The sequence below is a fragment of the Colobus angolensis genome, unplaced genomic scaffold, assembly GCF_000951035.1.
Source record: "Colobus angolensis palliatus isolate OR3802 unplaced genomic scaffold, Cang.pa_1.0 Scaffold332, whole genome shotgun sequence".
NCBI lineage: Eukaryota > Metazoa > Chordata > Mammalia > Primates > Cercopithecidae > Colobus > Colobus angolensis.
The window spans coordinates 2552454-2569746 of record NW_012116622.1 but is presented as its reverse complement, the minus strand read 5'-3'; the positions used below and the strand labels follow the sequence as shown (position 1 = coordinate 2569746).

Genomic DNA, 17293 nt, shown 5'->3' with positions numbered 1-17293 from the left:
GTAATCCAAGCTACTCAGGAGCCTGAGGCAGGAGAATTGCTTGAAGCTGGGAGGTGGAGGTTGCAGTGAGCCGAGATTGCGCCACTGCACTCCAGCCTGGGCGACAGAGTGAGACTCTGTCTCAAAACAAAACAAAACAAAACAAAAAATGAGTTTGAGGTACAACAATCAAAACCATTGTCAGTAACACGTTAAAAAGAAGCAGAAACCTAATAAAAATTGTAGCACAGTTTTACATGTGTTAAACTGTTGAGAAATATGTAAATACAGCAGTAAACATGGCATATTATCACATAAAAAAACTGGCATTTGCTGTGGAAATGAATGTGGTTAAGGGATGAGGTTTGTGGGTTATTGTGAAGTGGTGGAAGAAGGGTGTTCTGAAATCAGACAGAAAGTTGGTAGTCCCAGATGTGGATAGGTGGGGCTCCTAAAACACGGGTGCATTTTTGGTTATCCTATGTGGCATTCAACTGGCTACAGTTTCCACGTTCACCTGGTGTTTTACTGGGAGAAAATCATACATAAGCAAATACAGCATTTGTTTTATGCTTGTCTTGAATATATCAATTGCTTTGGAACAAATTTGCCTTTTCAAAACAAGTGTAACAGCAGAACTGACTTTAATAAGAATTGATTATAGTTATAAAGATTACAATTTAGAGATTAGAAAGCTGGGAAGTACTTAAAGAACAGCTATCATAATTCAAGTCCTCATATTACAGATAATATTAAGATATCAGCATGTTGTTTGAGTTTTGTTTTGTTTTGTTTTCACCAGAATTTGCCCCTGTAGCTTCAGGGACACTAACAAATTTTCAAGACGCAGTCTAAACTAGCGAAGGTTCCAAAGGAGAGATGTTTTGATAGGAAAAACAAGCACTTAGGTCACAGCCCAGTTCCAGGTCCATGGATATGGTTTTGCATCTGATATGTATGGATCTAGATGCTTTAAGAGTTGTTTGGGGCCGGGCGTGGTGGCTCAAGTCTGTAATCCCAGCACTTTGGGAGGCCGAGACGGGTGGATCATGAGATCAGGAGATCGAGACCATCCTGGCTAACATGGTAAAACCCCGTCTCTACTAAAAAATACAAAAAACTAGCCGGACGAGGTGGCGGGCGCCTGTAGTCCCAGCTACTCGGGAGGCTGAGGTGAGAGAATGGCATAAACCCGGGAGGTGGAGCTTGCAGTGAGCTGAGATCCGGCCACTGCACTCCAGCCTGGGCGACAGAGCGAGACTCCCTCTCAAAAAAAAAAAGGTGTTTGGGAAACTCATATTATTATACAACAAGCACACTCCTACTGACTCAAATGACAAGATACACCTAAAATATACATACAAAAAGAGAATGTTTTCAATTTTCTGGGTTCTCTCCATTTATCACTTTGAGGTTCGTGAGAGCCCCAGGACTAATGTTCACAGTAATTTCCAGGATGGCTGTTACTAGTATTACTGATACAGAAGTCACTATTTGTTTTGTGTGGTGCAAAATGATTAGTGGGCTCTATTAGCCTTTTAAGGGTGATTCATCTACTTTCAGAGGTTTGGAAACCTCTGTAAAAGAAGCCCCATTTTCCTTAATATACATGTAGGAAGCATAGAGGGAGGGAATTTCCCTTCTCCAAATTCAACTAAAGAGGAAGCAGAAAAGATTTTGCAATGCACTTATCCACTGTGTCCTGTCAGACTACTGTGAAAACTTTTCACTGTGTAACATTCTGTGAATATTACTAAACAACTCCCATGTACCAAGCACTAATGAAGACTGCAGAATCACAAATTCCTGTAGGCAGTAGCTGGAGCCTGCATTATTCAAAACTCCACAAGGGAATCCTTTGAATATGCCCAGGTTGAGAGTCACTGATTTTGTACCTCAAAAGGTATCCTAAGACTGTTATGCTTTGCGTATGGGATGTATACAGTTAACATTTTAGAAAGGTAACAAAGTTCAAAAACTTGGAAGAGAAGAAAAATCGATTATGAAGGCGAAGTATCTGGTTTTTTTTTTTTCTTGTTATTTTTACTCAATGTAGATGATTGGGATAAAACGTAGAAGGGGAAGCGTTTAAGGTTTTCATGGGTATGAGCCATGCTGGGCCATCTCCTTTTGATTTTGAAAAGAAGGAAAAGCCCTCCTGCTGACACATTAAACCAGGGTGACTGAATGACAAAGATACCGGACAGTGAGGGACTGGGATGAGGGTTAGGTGTGGGAGAGACACCAACTTTAAATCTGGGTACTACTCTACCTATTCAATCTCCAGCAGTTTTGACAGCAACCTTTGAGCCAAGGTCAAGAAAATAACAGTCTTCTCTTTTACTGATAGTGTCCTCCTTTCACCCTCCTTTCACCGGGATTGCTTCTTGTCTCTTCTCAAAGTCTAACACGAAAGAAACCCGGTTTGTTTTGCTGATATCCCTAGGTTGTTTAAGTGGATGCATCAATATGTCCTGTTGAAGAAAACATTTCCCACATGCTCTTTGGAGCAAATTCTATAACATAATAAATAAAATAAGGTGACTTAAACTGGGTATCCCAACATATACCTTTCCTTCACTTATGGCTCACGAGACAGAGTGATAAATAGAGATAGATTGCAACACACATCACAAACCTTGCACAGCAGCCATAAAGAAAATATCATTAAAGGGATCTCCATCCCCAATAAAATACATCCTATGCTACTACCAAAGGGTCCTTGTAAATCACTAGTGCTTAAGAAAATAAGACGTAATCATTTTTTTCAATAAAGCTCAGTTGGTTTCCAACTGCATAAATTCCACAGTGATGGGCAATCTGTTTTTGAAATGTTTCTTAACCAAAGGTACATTTTTCCCAGCAATAACAAGCAGCTGAAAGTCTAGTTGTAATTACTTTAAATAGGACAGATTAAAAGCATAACCTTAAGATACATATATATGTGTGTGTGTGTGTGTGTGTGTGTATATATATATATATATATTTTTTTTTTGAGACGGAGTCTTGCTCTGTCGCCCAGGCTGGAGTGCAGGGGCTGGATCTCAGCTCATTGCAAGCTCTGCCTCCCGGGTTCACACCATTCTCCTGCCTCAGCCTTCTGAGTAGCTGCGATTACAGGCGCCCGCCACCTCGCCCGGCTAGTTTTTTGTATTTTTAGTAGAGACGGGGTTTCACCATGTTAGCCAGGATGGTCTCGATCTCCTGACCTCGTGATCCACCCGTCTCGGCCTCCCAAAGTGCTGGGATGTGTGTGTGTATATATATATATACACACACATACACATATGTGACAGAGATTCCATCTCAAAAAAATTTTTAAATAAAAATTAAAAAAAAAATAAAAAGAATGGAAAAAAATCTGGTTGTGCCCTACACTCAAAAAATCTCTGGCTCTTGCAAGACAGTTGCCTGGTGGCACCAGATGATTTCCAATAGCTATTACCTAAATTTATCCATGAAACTACTCATCATGATACAGAAAAAGTACTTAGCATGTCAGATAAATATTGTTGTGAAAACTTTAAAAAGGTTATTTTCAGGTCATGTGTTACCTGTCAACTACAGTAACTTGTATGTGTATATACATGTATCTACATATACATACATATATACACACACACATATACACACACACACATACTTTTCAGGTAATGAATACACTAAAAGCCCACAGTTCACCAATACACATTATATCCATGTTACAGAACTACACTTGTATCTCTTAAATTTATACAAATAAAAAAATCTATATAGTTTTCTAAGTTCTTACTGCTAAGATTCTTTTGCTAAAATTCTTATTACTAAGATTCTTTTGCCTGTGGTTCAGTTCATATTTCAATTCTGCACAGACACAAAATTTTCCTCTAAGCATACAGAAAACAAGAAGTATAATTAGTAATGTATATTTATCGCCATGTATATACCCACACTACAGTAACTGACCAATTAAAGTAAATGTTACTATTGTACTTCATTTAAATAGTCTCTAACTTTCCTCACTCTGATTACTAAAATGCACTGTAATTTTCGATCGGTAAAAATGCAATCTGTTAAAGTAAAATATTCTTATCTTGGGATAAGATCACAACTCCTATTCCCAAAGTTTACAGAAATCATTGAAAATGTTGACTACACATACACTACATTTCTTCACTGGTCCATGAAAAGTTTTAAATTAAAATAAACATCATGAATCAAAGGGTGGTTTTTATTGTTTTTCTTTGAAAACAAGTGAATAGACATTCCACCAATAGTCATAAAATTGCCAAGATTATTTTTCCTTCACAAATTAAAAAAAAAAACAAAAAACAGAGATCTAACAGGATAAGCTACAGAAGTTGAGCACTAACTCTCACTCCAATCTTCCCTCAAGAGCCAATTAGTTGGAAGCCTTAGAAAGAGAACAATGTACCAATTCTTTGAAGCAACAAATTACAGAAGCCCTTACCTTTTAGTCAGAATAAGTGACAGATAACCAGCATAATAAACTCAGCAGGCATGCCCGCCATGCACATTTCTCAGTGGGCTCCTCCTGCAGTACCCAAAGAACTGTGCATCAAAACTCCAGCCTGTCTGATCCATCCTTCATTCACTGTCTGAGATACCAGCTACCAGGGTAACAAGAAGGGCCTCACGAAGTGGCAATCTCAGTTTCTTAAAAACCTTTGTCCTGAAGAAGAGAGGAGAAAAGGGCAAGGGGTGGGAAAGAAACAGGGAGAGGAGCAGAATAATTACTTTCCTGAAGGTGAAGTGTTTGCCATAAACTAAATGCACAGCAAACAGCGTTTTAAGTTTGAATGATCCTGCTTGCAAGCTCCTGAAAGAATCTGCCCTACCTCTGCCTCTTAGGAGAAAAGTGTGTGTGTGTGTGTGTGTGTGTATGAGTGAGTGTAAAAGAGCGCGAGAGTGCAAGCACCAATGTATGGACAGGGAAGGGAAGGAGAGATGGCTGCAGAAGTGAGGGGGAGGGCTGGGGGGAGAGCACTAGGATGTGACCCACATATGGAATGAGCATTAGAACAATGAGGACAGGACCGCCAAGCCGGTGCACTCTGGGGCAGCAGTTTTCAAAACAAGGCTTCACAGCTTTGCAGGAAAGGGGGGTGTGGGGAAACATAACACAAAACAAGCTAATTGAAATAAGCAACTGGATACAAAACGAGCTAGCCAAATCACCAGTAATCAGCAATCGGGACATGGTGGGCTCCTGGATTTCATTTTTATGCAGCCTGTGGGTTTATTCCCCTCCTTACTAGAAAGCTTTTGGTCCCCGGGGCGTAGAATTCCAGAGGACCCAATTAACACCATACTTGGCTAGTTCCCTGGTATGATCAATATGAAATAAGCTGCCTTTTAGCATCTCCGTAAAACAAAACAGCCCGGAAACTGGGTCTGCTATTTTTTTTATTTCCTTTGTAGACTGACAGCCAAATTGGGAGGGTGGGGCGGGGGAGCCACACACATTTCAGACATTAAGAAAGGATACAGAGGGCATGACTTGGCTGAACATATTTAAGAACCTTAGGTCTAATAAAGTTTTGAAGTCAATAAGATAATCTCTTCTGTATCCTCAGGTATTTGGTGTCCAGAGAGGTATTCCATACATGAGGTTTTCTGGGCTTAACTCACAAGGGACTCTAATGACTGTTAGGTTCTTCATAACACAAATCTAGTGTTTTGGCAAATGATTGACTCATATACATTTTAACTAACCTTCTGTGGTAAACAGGACTTAGTTCTCACAATAACTTTCATAGTAAGTCTTCCTTAAAAATAGTGTTTTTCCTCTGTTTTTGATTTCATTTCACAATCAAACAATTGGTTTTCTTCATAGCCCAGAGATAAAACAACATCCAAAGCAATATTGGTATATTTCAGCATTTCATTAACTAAAAAATGAAACCATTCTCATGTGAGGCTTTCCCAACAAGCTCTTCATTCGCTAATATTTTATTCCTAGTGCAACTAGTTTAATTTGTAATTTCAAAATACTTCTACATTCTGTTCTCTGCTTACTCTGAAAACACAGATACTCAACCAACCTGTGAAAGAAAGAGATGGCAATAAAACTTTCCAAAAAGCACATGCATTCATATGGCACATGCGCGCACGTGCGCGTGCACACACACACACACACACACACTCCTGTGAAATCCTGGAAGGCAACGTCAAAGTGAGTGCCATGTTTCTTATATTGTACTACTAATCCTCCAATTTCAGAAGTGTGTGACGAGGAAAAAATGTTGCTGTTAAGTTCAGGGCTACTAGAGATAGGTTTACATTTGGTTAAAAGAAAAAAAAAATCCCTCTGATAAAATTACTGAAGATCAAATTTCCATAAGAATAAGCTCAATAAAAATGTTCATAAAGAAAGAGATTACTAATTACCATGTGGTACTAAAGGTTTTAAAGAGTTAAATCACAGCCTATGAAAACCTGTGTTTAAATAATTTTTAGGCAATGACAAAAGCTCAGGAGGGAAATAAAGTTAATAAGTGACAGGAATGAGGGGCTGTCAGCACCAACTCCAAATTTCAGGCTCCTTGGCTTGATCCTGTATTTTATTTAACACAGATTTCTACATATGCAAAATTTGCCTCTTCTTGTGAGGTCTTGTACAAGGTTGAAGAACCTTGGGCTGTGAGCTTATCTCAGAGATACAATGAAGCGGGATGAACTGGTGGCAGGGGCTGGGAGCACTGGTTGCAAGTATTAGATGCTGTTTACAGCTGCAGCTTCAAGGCAAAGTCTAAGCAATACCACTTCCATGTAACCAAAGGGTATTCCTCTGGACAGTGATCTTGTGGATGAGGCAAATCTGATCTTCTGACTAAATGTGCTCAGTTTCAGTCTGCATACAAGAATGCTTTCCATTTCCATTTACTTTTGTTTCATTGGATTGCATTTCTGCCTAGTCAGGTAGTGAGCCAAATTAAACAAAGACAAACTTTTGAAATATTCTATTCCAGCTTCAAGATGATGTTGTTTTCTTCTGTGCTGTTTTGAAAATGAGCCAGGATGTAAACGGGCTGTGTTATCTTGTATGGAACTGCCTCAGGCAAAGTATTCCCATTAAGCAGGAACAGATCCAGGTGGGGGGATGCCTGAAGCTGATTCCATGTGGAGGACTCTCTTTAAGTATATAACATTATGAATTCAAACTTAAGTGGAAAGCCAGGCACAGTGGCTCATATCTGTAATCTCAGTATCTTGGGAGGCTGAGGTTGTAGTATAACTAGAGCCCAGGAGTTGGAGATCAGCCTGGGCAACACAGAGAAACTGACTCTACTAAAAACAAAATTAAAAAAAAAATAGCCAGACATGGTGGCACATGTCTGTAGTCCCAGCTACTCAGGAGGCTAAGGAGGGAGGATCACTTAAGCCCAGGAATCTGAAGATGCAGTGAGCTATTATCACACCACTGCCTTCCAGCAGTGCAAGGGCAACAGAGCAAGGTATATATATGTGTGTGTATATATATGTATATGGGTGTATATATGTGTGTGTGTGTGTGTGTGTGTGTATATATAAAGTGGAGAGACTTGGAAGAGGCTCATGAGGGGGAAGGGTACTAAAATTGAAGCTACAATAACTTTACAGTGAATATGCCTTTACTTTCACTGGGACTCTAGTAAGAGCACCACTATGGACTCTACTAAGAGCACCCCCAGTATTCCATAGTAGAGTTGGGCATATATTTTCTCATTGGTAGTAATGGGAGGAGATAGTCACCTAGAGAAGCTAAAAACATTTAGTCTAAATATTGAAGTAAAATGATAACAGCAAAAGGAAATCTATCACAGGCTGTCATTTTCTTACAAGGGGAACTAGCTATACAAAGGGCATGAGGGAGTTAATGAATCCATTAATTCAATAAAGCATAATATCTCCTAAAAAGACATTTGCTTTTTAAAAATAATTTCAAATTTACAAAAAAAATTGAAAGGTGAAAAATTTGTTCAAAGAGTTTCTATATACCCTTTACTCAGCTTTTCCAGATATTAATGTTTCATGTAACTACATAACAATGATAGGAAATTAACAATGATACTATAGTCTTAACTAGTTAACAGATGACTCCATTTAACCAGTTGTTCCATTTATGTCCTTCTGCTGGTCTAGAATTCAATTCAGGAACTCACACTGAATTTAGATGCCATTTCTACTAAGTCTCCAATCCGGGACATTTCCTTCATCTTTCTTTAGAGTCTCTCATGATCTTGATATTTGAAGAGTACTAGCTAGCCATTTTGCAGACTGACTTTCTATCTGGGTTTATCTGATGTCACCTCACTACTAGTTTGTGGCGTGCATTTTGGGACAGAATACCATAGAAGTGATGTTATTTCACCTGTATAATATCAAGAGGTACACAATATTGATATGTATTAGTGCTGATGATACTAACTTTGATCACTTGTTTAAGTTGGTGTTTGCTAGGTTTTCCACCTTAAGACCACTATTTTCTCCTTCTAGTTTATAAATTTCTTGTGGGGCGATACTTTGGGACTAAGTAAATATCCTGTTACACCATACTTTCACCTGCTATTTTCAGCATCCATTAATGATTCTTGCTTGCAACAATTATTGCTGTGGTGTTTACCAAATGGTGTTTTTCCATTTCCCATTCTTCCTTCTCCATTTATTAACTAGAATTCTACTGTAAGGAGGGTGTGTCCCTTCTAGAAGAGGAACTTTTAAAAGAAAAAACTATGAAAAATGAATTACTCTGAAACCAACATAGCTGATTTATCTATAAAATAAGACCTCTCAGTGCCACCTATTTTTTGAGAATGTGAAAACTCCAAGGTCTTCCCTTTCAACCTTCTGCTGGCATTTCAAGATTCTTCAGCAGATCCACTGCAACAAAGGGAAGGACAGAAACAAAGAGAGGACTGAGAAATGCCATCAGCTTCCCAATAGCAACTATGGCTTATAATGAGAGAACTTGGAAGCAAATGGGTGGCTTTTCTTACAAATGTCTATTAAGGAGACATATCCAGCAGGTCCCATTTATGTCCTTGTTCTGATCCAGAATTGAATTCACAAAGAATTCAGCATTTAGTTCTCATGCCTGGGTTGGTCTGACCCATTTAAAGGATCATCCCCACCCAGCATGATGCACCTGTCCCTGCCAAAAGCACCCATAGGATGGTCCACAATCCAGACCTCAAACCCACTTACCACCAGCTCCCCATTTATTCTTGGTCCCCATGCCAGTGATTCATTTGTGCCCTGTCTTACCTCACCTCCTCCAAGTCAATGCAGGATCTACTTTCTGTGAGTTCTAGGTGTAAGCTGTCCTCCTAACTTTCACTCATCAAATAATGACCTTCCAGTTAGCACAGGACCCACAGACCAGTCATTTTTGCCTCTTCACATCTGACAGACAACTGCAGAGGTGGTTTGAGTATAAGCCATTAGACCGAAATTTGTCATGCAAATCACATGAATGCAAATAAACTCAAGCAAGAGGAGATTCTGTGAGAGGAAGGATGGGTATTCATTCCAGAGGAGATGACCACACTGCTATGAAAACAGGGGCTCTCCCAACTCCCAACTAATGGACAAGTCTTCATCAATTATCCCTTCCTGAAACTGTAAAGCAGATGCTAGCTCTGATGTTTATACCTGTATCAATCAGACCCTGCCATAAAGAGCAAGGGGAAGACTAAGAAGCAAAACATTGAGTCAATTACTTCTTAGAGAAACCACTCCAGGAAGTAAGATGCAGACCCAGGAGGAACTCTGATGCATTATGCAGAATGAAAGCTGGAGGCCACAAAGGAGCCACCTAAAGCCCTTCCTAAGCATCCATGGAGAGGTGTACTGAGGCACACTCCTCAGAGGACCAGAAATCCACTGGACAGGATTAAGAGGGAAAGTCTTGTAATGGAAAGGTTACACAGTAGATTGAAAACTGCATTACATCGTTTTCTTACTTTCCAGATACATATTCTAAAAATCCTTTCTGAAACCACTAAAATATTAAACAGAATATGTTGTCAAATCCCATGGGCCTTCAACTGGAATCTTTTTATAACCACACACAATTGCTAAAACAGGGTTCTACACTTATTACTTACTATTGGAATCTAAAACCCTCTAAACTACACTTGAATAGGCAGTCAACACTTTCTCAAGGTTTGCAATATCAGCTGCTAAATTTTCATCCAAAATGAAATGATCAGGTGGTGAGGCAAATCTAACCCATCTCTTTTATAACACCATTGTTCCTTTGACTAGACATCCCAAGCCACAAATATTTCACAAAGGAAAAAATTTAAAAGTTAGTTCAGCACCTAGACTGTGCTCCTGGAACTCTAAGTTACAACATATTTATTGCTCTTAAGTTCATTTTTATGGCCAGAATCTCAAAGACCTTCTAGACTCATGAAGAGCTAAATACTGAAGCAATGTCTGCCACTTGGTTGAAGGTGTAGGACTCGACTCTTCAAATCCTTAAGTGATCAAGACTGGATTAGTCAGTCTTTCAATGTGTTACATATCTAGGTTGTACTTTTAAGAGTCAGAAACTGTATATTCTCTGATCTGAACCTTCTAAAATTACAAGACATTCACAGCTTCAAGGGCTGCTAGATAGTGTGATGGGAATTTCCTTCCTGACAAATGAGAAAATAACGCTTATCACTGTGCAATAGAGGGGAAATGGAAGAGAAACAACGCGACAAAATCTGAAAACTAGTGCCAATAAAGCAATCCTAAATGGTACCTCCAAATTTAAAAATAATTTCCTTAGGAAAATGGTTTCCACTTAAAAGTTTTCCTTATTTGAGTTTATGAATTAGCACAGATTTAAAACTGTAAAATTGTACAGAGGCTTTCAACCCTCCTCATTAACTGTATCAACCAAACATCCATGGATACATCACTATTTAGAATCTACTTTGGTAGATGCTAAACATCTTTGATTCATACCGCAAAAAACTCTAATGAGGTCGGAGCAGGCCCCTGTGACTCATACCCTGAATAGTGCTACCAACCTATTTTTCCACAGGCACCCGCTCTGTTCATTAGCTATGCACTAAAATAGAAGATGACAAAGCCTGAATCTGTGCTTATTTCCACAGTTGTTATTAAGTAAATACCATTTTGGTGAATAAAATTAAACTAAACCCACATACATGAAATGACTTCTTTCCCTTCCTTGAAATCTTATTAACATAACACTACCAGAAAATTAATCAACACCATACAATTGTTAAATGATTAATAAAAACAGTGATTATAGTTATTCCAAATTGAGAATATTTCTCATTCAAAGTAGGTCTATGAGTTCTGTTTGGATTTTTCTGCCAGTATGAAAAAAAAAATGTTTATAAATGCAGAGACTGTTTGCAAATACATCGTCTTCTATGCCACTATAGAGGTTAGATAATATTCCACAAAGGGGTGATTTCTACCAATGGGTTTTAGCAATTTTTTCTTCTTTTCCCTAAATTAAACTTAATATACAAATAAATGGTACCAAGGCTGAAAGAAAAAAAAAACTTAGAAAATAAAATAACCTTTTGAATAGCAAGCTTAACATGAGAAAAGGTTAGGTAGATAATTACAATTTATATCACCACAATAAACTGCCAGTTTTTCAGCTGACTAAACGTTAGTCTAGCTCATTATATAGCCATGCTACAGAAGAAAAAAAAAAGCCTATGTTTTCCTTAGAACTTCAGTTTCTGTAATGTAAAACCACCAGGAGGTTTGAATATTATTACCTAGTAGTATTTTAAAACTTTACAAAGAAATACTTTACCTCTTTTCTTAGGCCATTTCTACCACCTATGCTAATAATTTCCAATCAAAACAAGGAAACCATGTGCTCATTATGGTGGAGTAGGTCATACACCACAACTATGAGTATGTATATACATATTTACAATGTGAGTGTACATGTGTGAGAGTGTGTGTGTATCTGCATGCATGTATGCATACACATTTTCATCCCTGAAGCAGAGTTTCAGGAGTTAACCCTTTGCCCTTTCATTAGTATGATGCCAGTAGAATTCTGGGACATTTTGGAGAGTTAGGTTGTATACTGAATGATTCAGGGCCCCCCAGAGCCCTTTGGAAAGAGGTGAGGAATTGTATGGATTCTTCTGCTTGCAGTTTCACCTAAACAAACAACAAACAACAGCAACAAAACTCTAGACCCAATATGAGGCATACAAGATCATCTAGTTTGGACATCTGATCCTTCAATAACTGAGACCCTCTACTCCCCTGGAATAACTGTGAAACAAATTGTAAGCTCACTTGGAATAAAGGAACAATAATAATAATGTAACTGGCTGTTGTGATCCCCAAAGCTGAGACTAATGGGTATAAGTGTCCTCAGTAAAGAGTGGTGCTGTACTTGTCATCTAGCAAAGCTGGCTCTGCCCCCATTTGCCATTCCCCAGATAACATAGAAGAGGATAATCAAAGTGTAAAGGTGACTTGTTGACAGAGAGCTATGGGCCCAGAAATAAGGCATTCTGTTCCATCCCCCTCCCTCCTAACGGAAGGGGCTGCAGATCCTACAGAGGAAGAGAGAGAAATGCTGCCCCAGCCACCTCCATCCCAATGAGCAGGGCCCTCTGCACTCAAGTGGTGGAAGCTCTAGGACTTCCCAATTACAATCTTACCCACTGTAGTGCCCTCTCTTTTTTGCCACCTATCTGCTCTCTTCCTTCAACTGTGTGTCCTTACTACGTTTGGAAGCGTCAGCAATCATGAAGAAAAGAAGAGAAAAACCAACTGGACTCTCTTCCCTTTCAAATGTAACCCCTATGTGAGTGTAGGCCAGCTGACTATCTAGATGAAGACAAACAGCTGAGAAAGACAGAGGAGATCAGAAGTCAAAGTCTGACCCCATGCTGCCGGTCACCAAAAGCACAGGAGGAGAGGCCTCAGGCCCCCATAATTGAGAAAGAGCTCATTTTCTGTGCAGCATCTGCTGAGAAAAATTTCACGAAAGGTCAGTGGCACCAAGCCAAATGTGGAAGAAGTTAAATGCCACCCTGCTGCCATTATCTTCAAGGTACCAGAACAACCAAACAATCCCAGAGACAGAAGAAAACACTATGAAAAACTGTGAAGAGCTCTTTTTTTTTTTTTCCTTTAAATTACATTTATTTTAATGCTGAATTTACTCCCGTGCCATGAGTTTTTGTTCCTTCAGTTTCTTCTGGGATATCTTTTTCTTCTGGGCAACCTCCTCTTCTGGTTTAGGAACAATCTGTTCCTTTTCAGTAAGGATCATCTCAATGTGGCAGGGAGAGCTCATGTATGGGTTAATCCGACCATGAGCTCTGTAGGTCCGTCGGCGCATCTTAGGTGCTTTATTCACTTGGATATGCTCGATGACCAGAGAATCTACATCTAAACCCTTAAGTTCAGCATTACTCTCTGCGTTTTTAAGCATGTGCAGCAAAAATTCAGCACTCTTTTTGGGCCATCGACCTTGTGTCCAGCCCCACTGCTTGGCCTGGGCACACCTGCCAACCCCACCATTGTAACGTCGGAATGGTACGCACTGTTTCTGTAAAGTGACATCTTTCAGATACTTCGTGGCTTTTCGAAATATGCATACCCTTGATGGCCTGGGCAGTTTCACGAGTGTTCTTAAAGTGAACACGAAGATTGGAACCTCTTGATTTGCATGATTTCGTGGGGTTCTCCGGGTCAAGTGAATAGCGAACAATTTTCACAGATTGCCTCAGGCCGCTTAGGGAAAGAGGAGAGAGCTCATTTTTTAAAAATAATATAAAGGTGTGTTAGACCAGAAACACCAGAAACTAAATGTCATGTGTGTATTTGACAAATACATACTGAAGGTTTTTACTATGAGCCGTATGCTATTCTAGTTGCAGCTAATACAGCAATGAATGAGACAGACAGTATCTCCACTCTTAGGGAGCTTGCATTTAGTGGCAAGAGACAAAAACAAATATGAAATTTCACATAGTGACATACGCTATGAAGACAGCACACCTTGACAAAGCGATCAAGAGAGACTTATATAAAGAAAAGGGTCTATTTTAGATAAGATTGTTATGGAAGGCCTCTCTGAAAGCAAGTCATTAATTAGAAGATCTGGGGAAAAAGTATTCCAGACAGAGGAAACAGTAATTGCCGTCTCTGACATAACAGCCTATCTGCCTTCCTGTAAAGTTTCAGTGAGCACCGACTTGTCACAAAAGTGTGTAAGACAAAGCCCCGGACTTTGAAGTTCTTATGGTCTACCAGAAAACACAGACACAGTAACATGATCAATGCACACCCAAACTCTCACAGGAACATAAATGGAAACAGCCCATGAAAGTGACCTCAGAGCATGAACGTTATGGAAGGGCTGTGCTTTGCTGTAAGACATGGTAAAAAGAAAGTCTTGAGCACAGGAAATATAATGAGCCAAGGAATAATGACATGAAAGTGCATGACATGTCTATGGCCTACATCTGTACCCTGTTGAAATTACTCTTGTAACATATATGCACTTAATTGTGTTAATTCATTTCATGATTCCCCCCATTGTTAGGATGCGCACTCTTTGACAACAGGAGACTTAGTCATTTTGAATCGTGAGCACCTAGCATCAATGCCTGGCACAGAGATTTAGTGAATGTCTGTTGAATGTATGAGACAAGGAGGAAAAAAAGGTTAATGTCAGTTTGTAAAAGTTCGAATGTGCCCTGCTGCAGAGGTAGATTTCTCTCTGGAGCTATGGGGGCCATGGAAGGCTTTACAATTCGTAACAAATCTTCAGGATGACAAAAGTGAAGTTAACCTACTACTGAACCCGGAAGCTTCTTTTGCAAAACCTAGATTGGTAGTGCTGACAGCTGCTACTGATGTTGTTTAAATGAAGATATGGCTTTTTGTTTCCTTCACTGAAGAGACATATATTAATTACAGTGCTTTTTAAGATAGGAGACATGGTTTTAAAAGCTTGATAATCACTTCTCCTAAAGGTTTCCTGCTGTGATTGTCAAATAAAAATCTTCACCCATTCTCTGTGACCCACCCCTCAGTTGTTACCTTGCTGCACATCGAATCAGTCAATTCATGTGTATTTATTGTCTTCCTCCTCTGTGCACAGCAAGGAGCATGGTGTGAGAAAACACACACTGCACACGTTAGATTCATAAAGCAGCCTTAACGGCCTTTGGAAAGGGCAAGAAAGTCTATGGCATCTTTGTCTTTACTGCACCTATTATCTAGACTAACTCTTTCATCTTACCTTTAAGATCTAGTCCAACCCAGGTAACTAGATTGGCTCTTGGAAGAGCTCAGATGATAATGTGAATTTCCTGACTCCAGGTCATCAGGGAGCAAATCTTGTCTTTCTTGGGTACTTCCAGGATGCCTAATACAAGTGCTCAGCACTTCCAAAGCTCAACGCATTTGTTCTGTTTGATTAATCTATCCTGTACCCTACCATTATAAGTACTTTTCCTTCTGTCTCTGGACTTTGCCACACCCTACAATCTCTTCTCCCTTTCCAGATCTCAGCCAGATATCAGGCATGATGCTTATGGAAGCTCCAAAGCCACAGAGAGCTACCCTTCTTCTGTGTAGCTCCGCTCACCAGCAGGAACTCTGGCACTGCAACACATGAAACGTTTTGCCAACCAGAAACAACACAGATCTTCACACACACAGGGCACTAAGATTAGATAAGTGTTCTGAACTTCAACAGCAATGAGGCAGAGGAAGTGGAAGCTGGGCTGAAAAAAGAGAACCATTCCTTCAGAAGATACATCCAACTTACAGAAAGGAGCCAGGGAGCTCCATCTCTCAGGTTTAGTGAGAGTCCCAATCTCCCTCATATGCTGACAAGTTCAAAACATTCAACTTTGTTGAGATTGAAAACTCTTAGTTATTTAGGCTGAACAGGTTGTCTGGCCTGGAGGAAAAAAAAAATCAGAAGTTGTTTAATGACCATCTTTACTAATATGATGGGTTATCATGAAGAAGACAATGAAAGGTGACTTTCCACTCGGAGATGCTGAACCAAAGACCCAAACCAGCACAGAAAGCATGAGACTTCAACAAACAGGAAGAACATCCTTTCCTTTGTGCTGCTATCCTTAAGTTACTTCCTAATGATCTAATAACACTTCATTTTTTTAAACACTAGTTTGGAAACTAGAAAGCTAAGACACATAAAGGAGATGTCACTGTACACAGGGAAACCAGAAACCCATCAAGAGAAAGAAACAATTGCTCTCCAAAGGAATGGGACCCATGGGAAAGGATTGTATATTCTGTGTAAACAAAGAACTTCTCCAATAGTCCTGCACATTTCCATTTTCTGTGCACAGAGTCATTCCCTAAGCAGCATGCATTTATCTCTCCAAGACAGAAAACCATAATTTAATTAAAGTTAAAATGAAGAACTTAAAGATTTGCTACCTTATTAGATCCCTTTGAAAGAGCTAAATGTTTCCCTGCTCAGATCTCCTCTCTTCCTGTGCTTCAAGATAAGTACTGGGAGATTTATGTGCCATGAATTTCCAATTACCCATCTCCACCAGCTGGGCTGTCAGTCACCACTTGTCTTATCCTGGATGTCTTCACCACCCCCATTTCCTTGTTGTGCTCACAGAAACAAGCTTAGTCTTCCAAAAAGAGCTTACCACCAGGCAGGCAAATGCTGGTTTATTATGTCCAGTTAATGCTGGATGGAATTTCTCTTTCAAATTACTGCCATCCCACTTTCCCAAAATATTCAAATAAAACAAGAGTTGCCACAGATTGTGGACAATTTAAGATTTAAAAAAAGAATTTACAGGCAAAATTATCCATCCTGCATCCTCACAGAGTCCACTGAAGCAGAATTGATGAGCTCTCAGGAGCAATCCCCCACTCCTTTGACATCTGGAAGCAGGTGGGAGAATTCTAAATGATATCTACACTCACTTGGAAACCAGGGCAACACAGAAACAATATGTTTGCAAATGCAGGCTTACAAAATTGTCATAGATTTGGAGGGGAAAATTAATGGTGGAAGCTCTCTACTGCTCTTGGTCATGAGTTTTGTCTGGAGAATGGATTAGGGCATCAAAATATTCTTAAAAGGAGTCTTAAAAGGTCATAATATCAGTGTTACCAATAAATACCTGAAAAATAAATGACAGTTGTTATTTGATGGTCAGAATAATAGTGAGTTTTTATTGTATGGATTTCTTTCTTGTGACTGTTACAAAGTATGTATTCATTTAGTTGACAAACGTTAAATACTTACTAGGTACAAGGCTCAGTTTTAGATACTAGGGGTGATACATAACTAACCAATGCAAGGCCTTCC

At 39.4% G+C, this 17293-nt stretch overlaps 1 pseudogene across 1 annotated transcript; it reads right to left on the bottom strand.

The window, feature by feature from the left end:
- Positions 1–13091: 13091 nt before the first annotated feature.
- LOC105518942 lies at positions 13092–16572 on the bottom strand (annotated as a pseudogene). The gene is made up of 2 exons (XR_001002898.1): positions 16508–16572; positions 13092–13707 (listed from the first exon to the last, which is right to left on the bottom strand). The product of XR_001002898.1 is annotated as a 60S ribosomal protein L17 pseudogene (transcript).
- Positions 16573–17293: the final 721 nt, after the last annotated feature.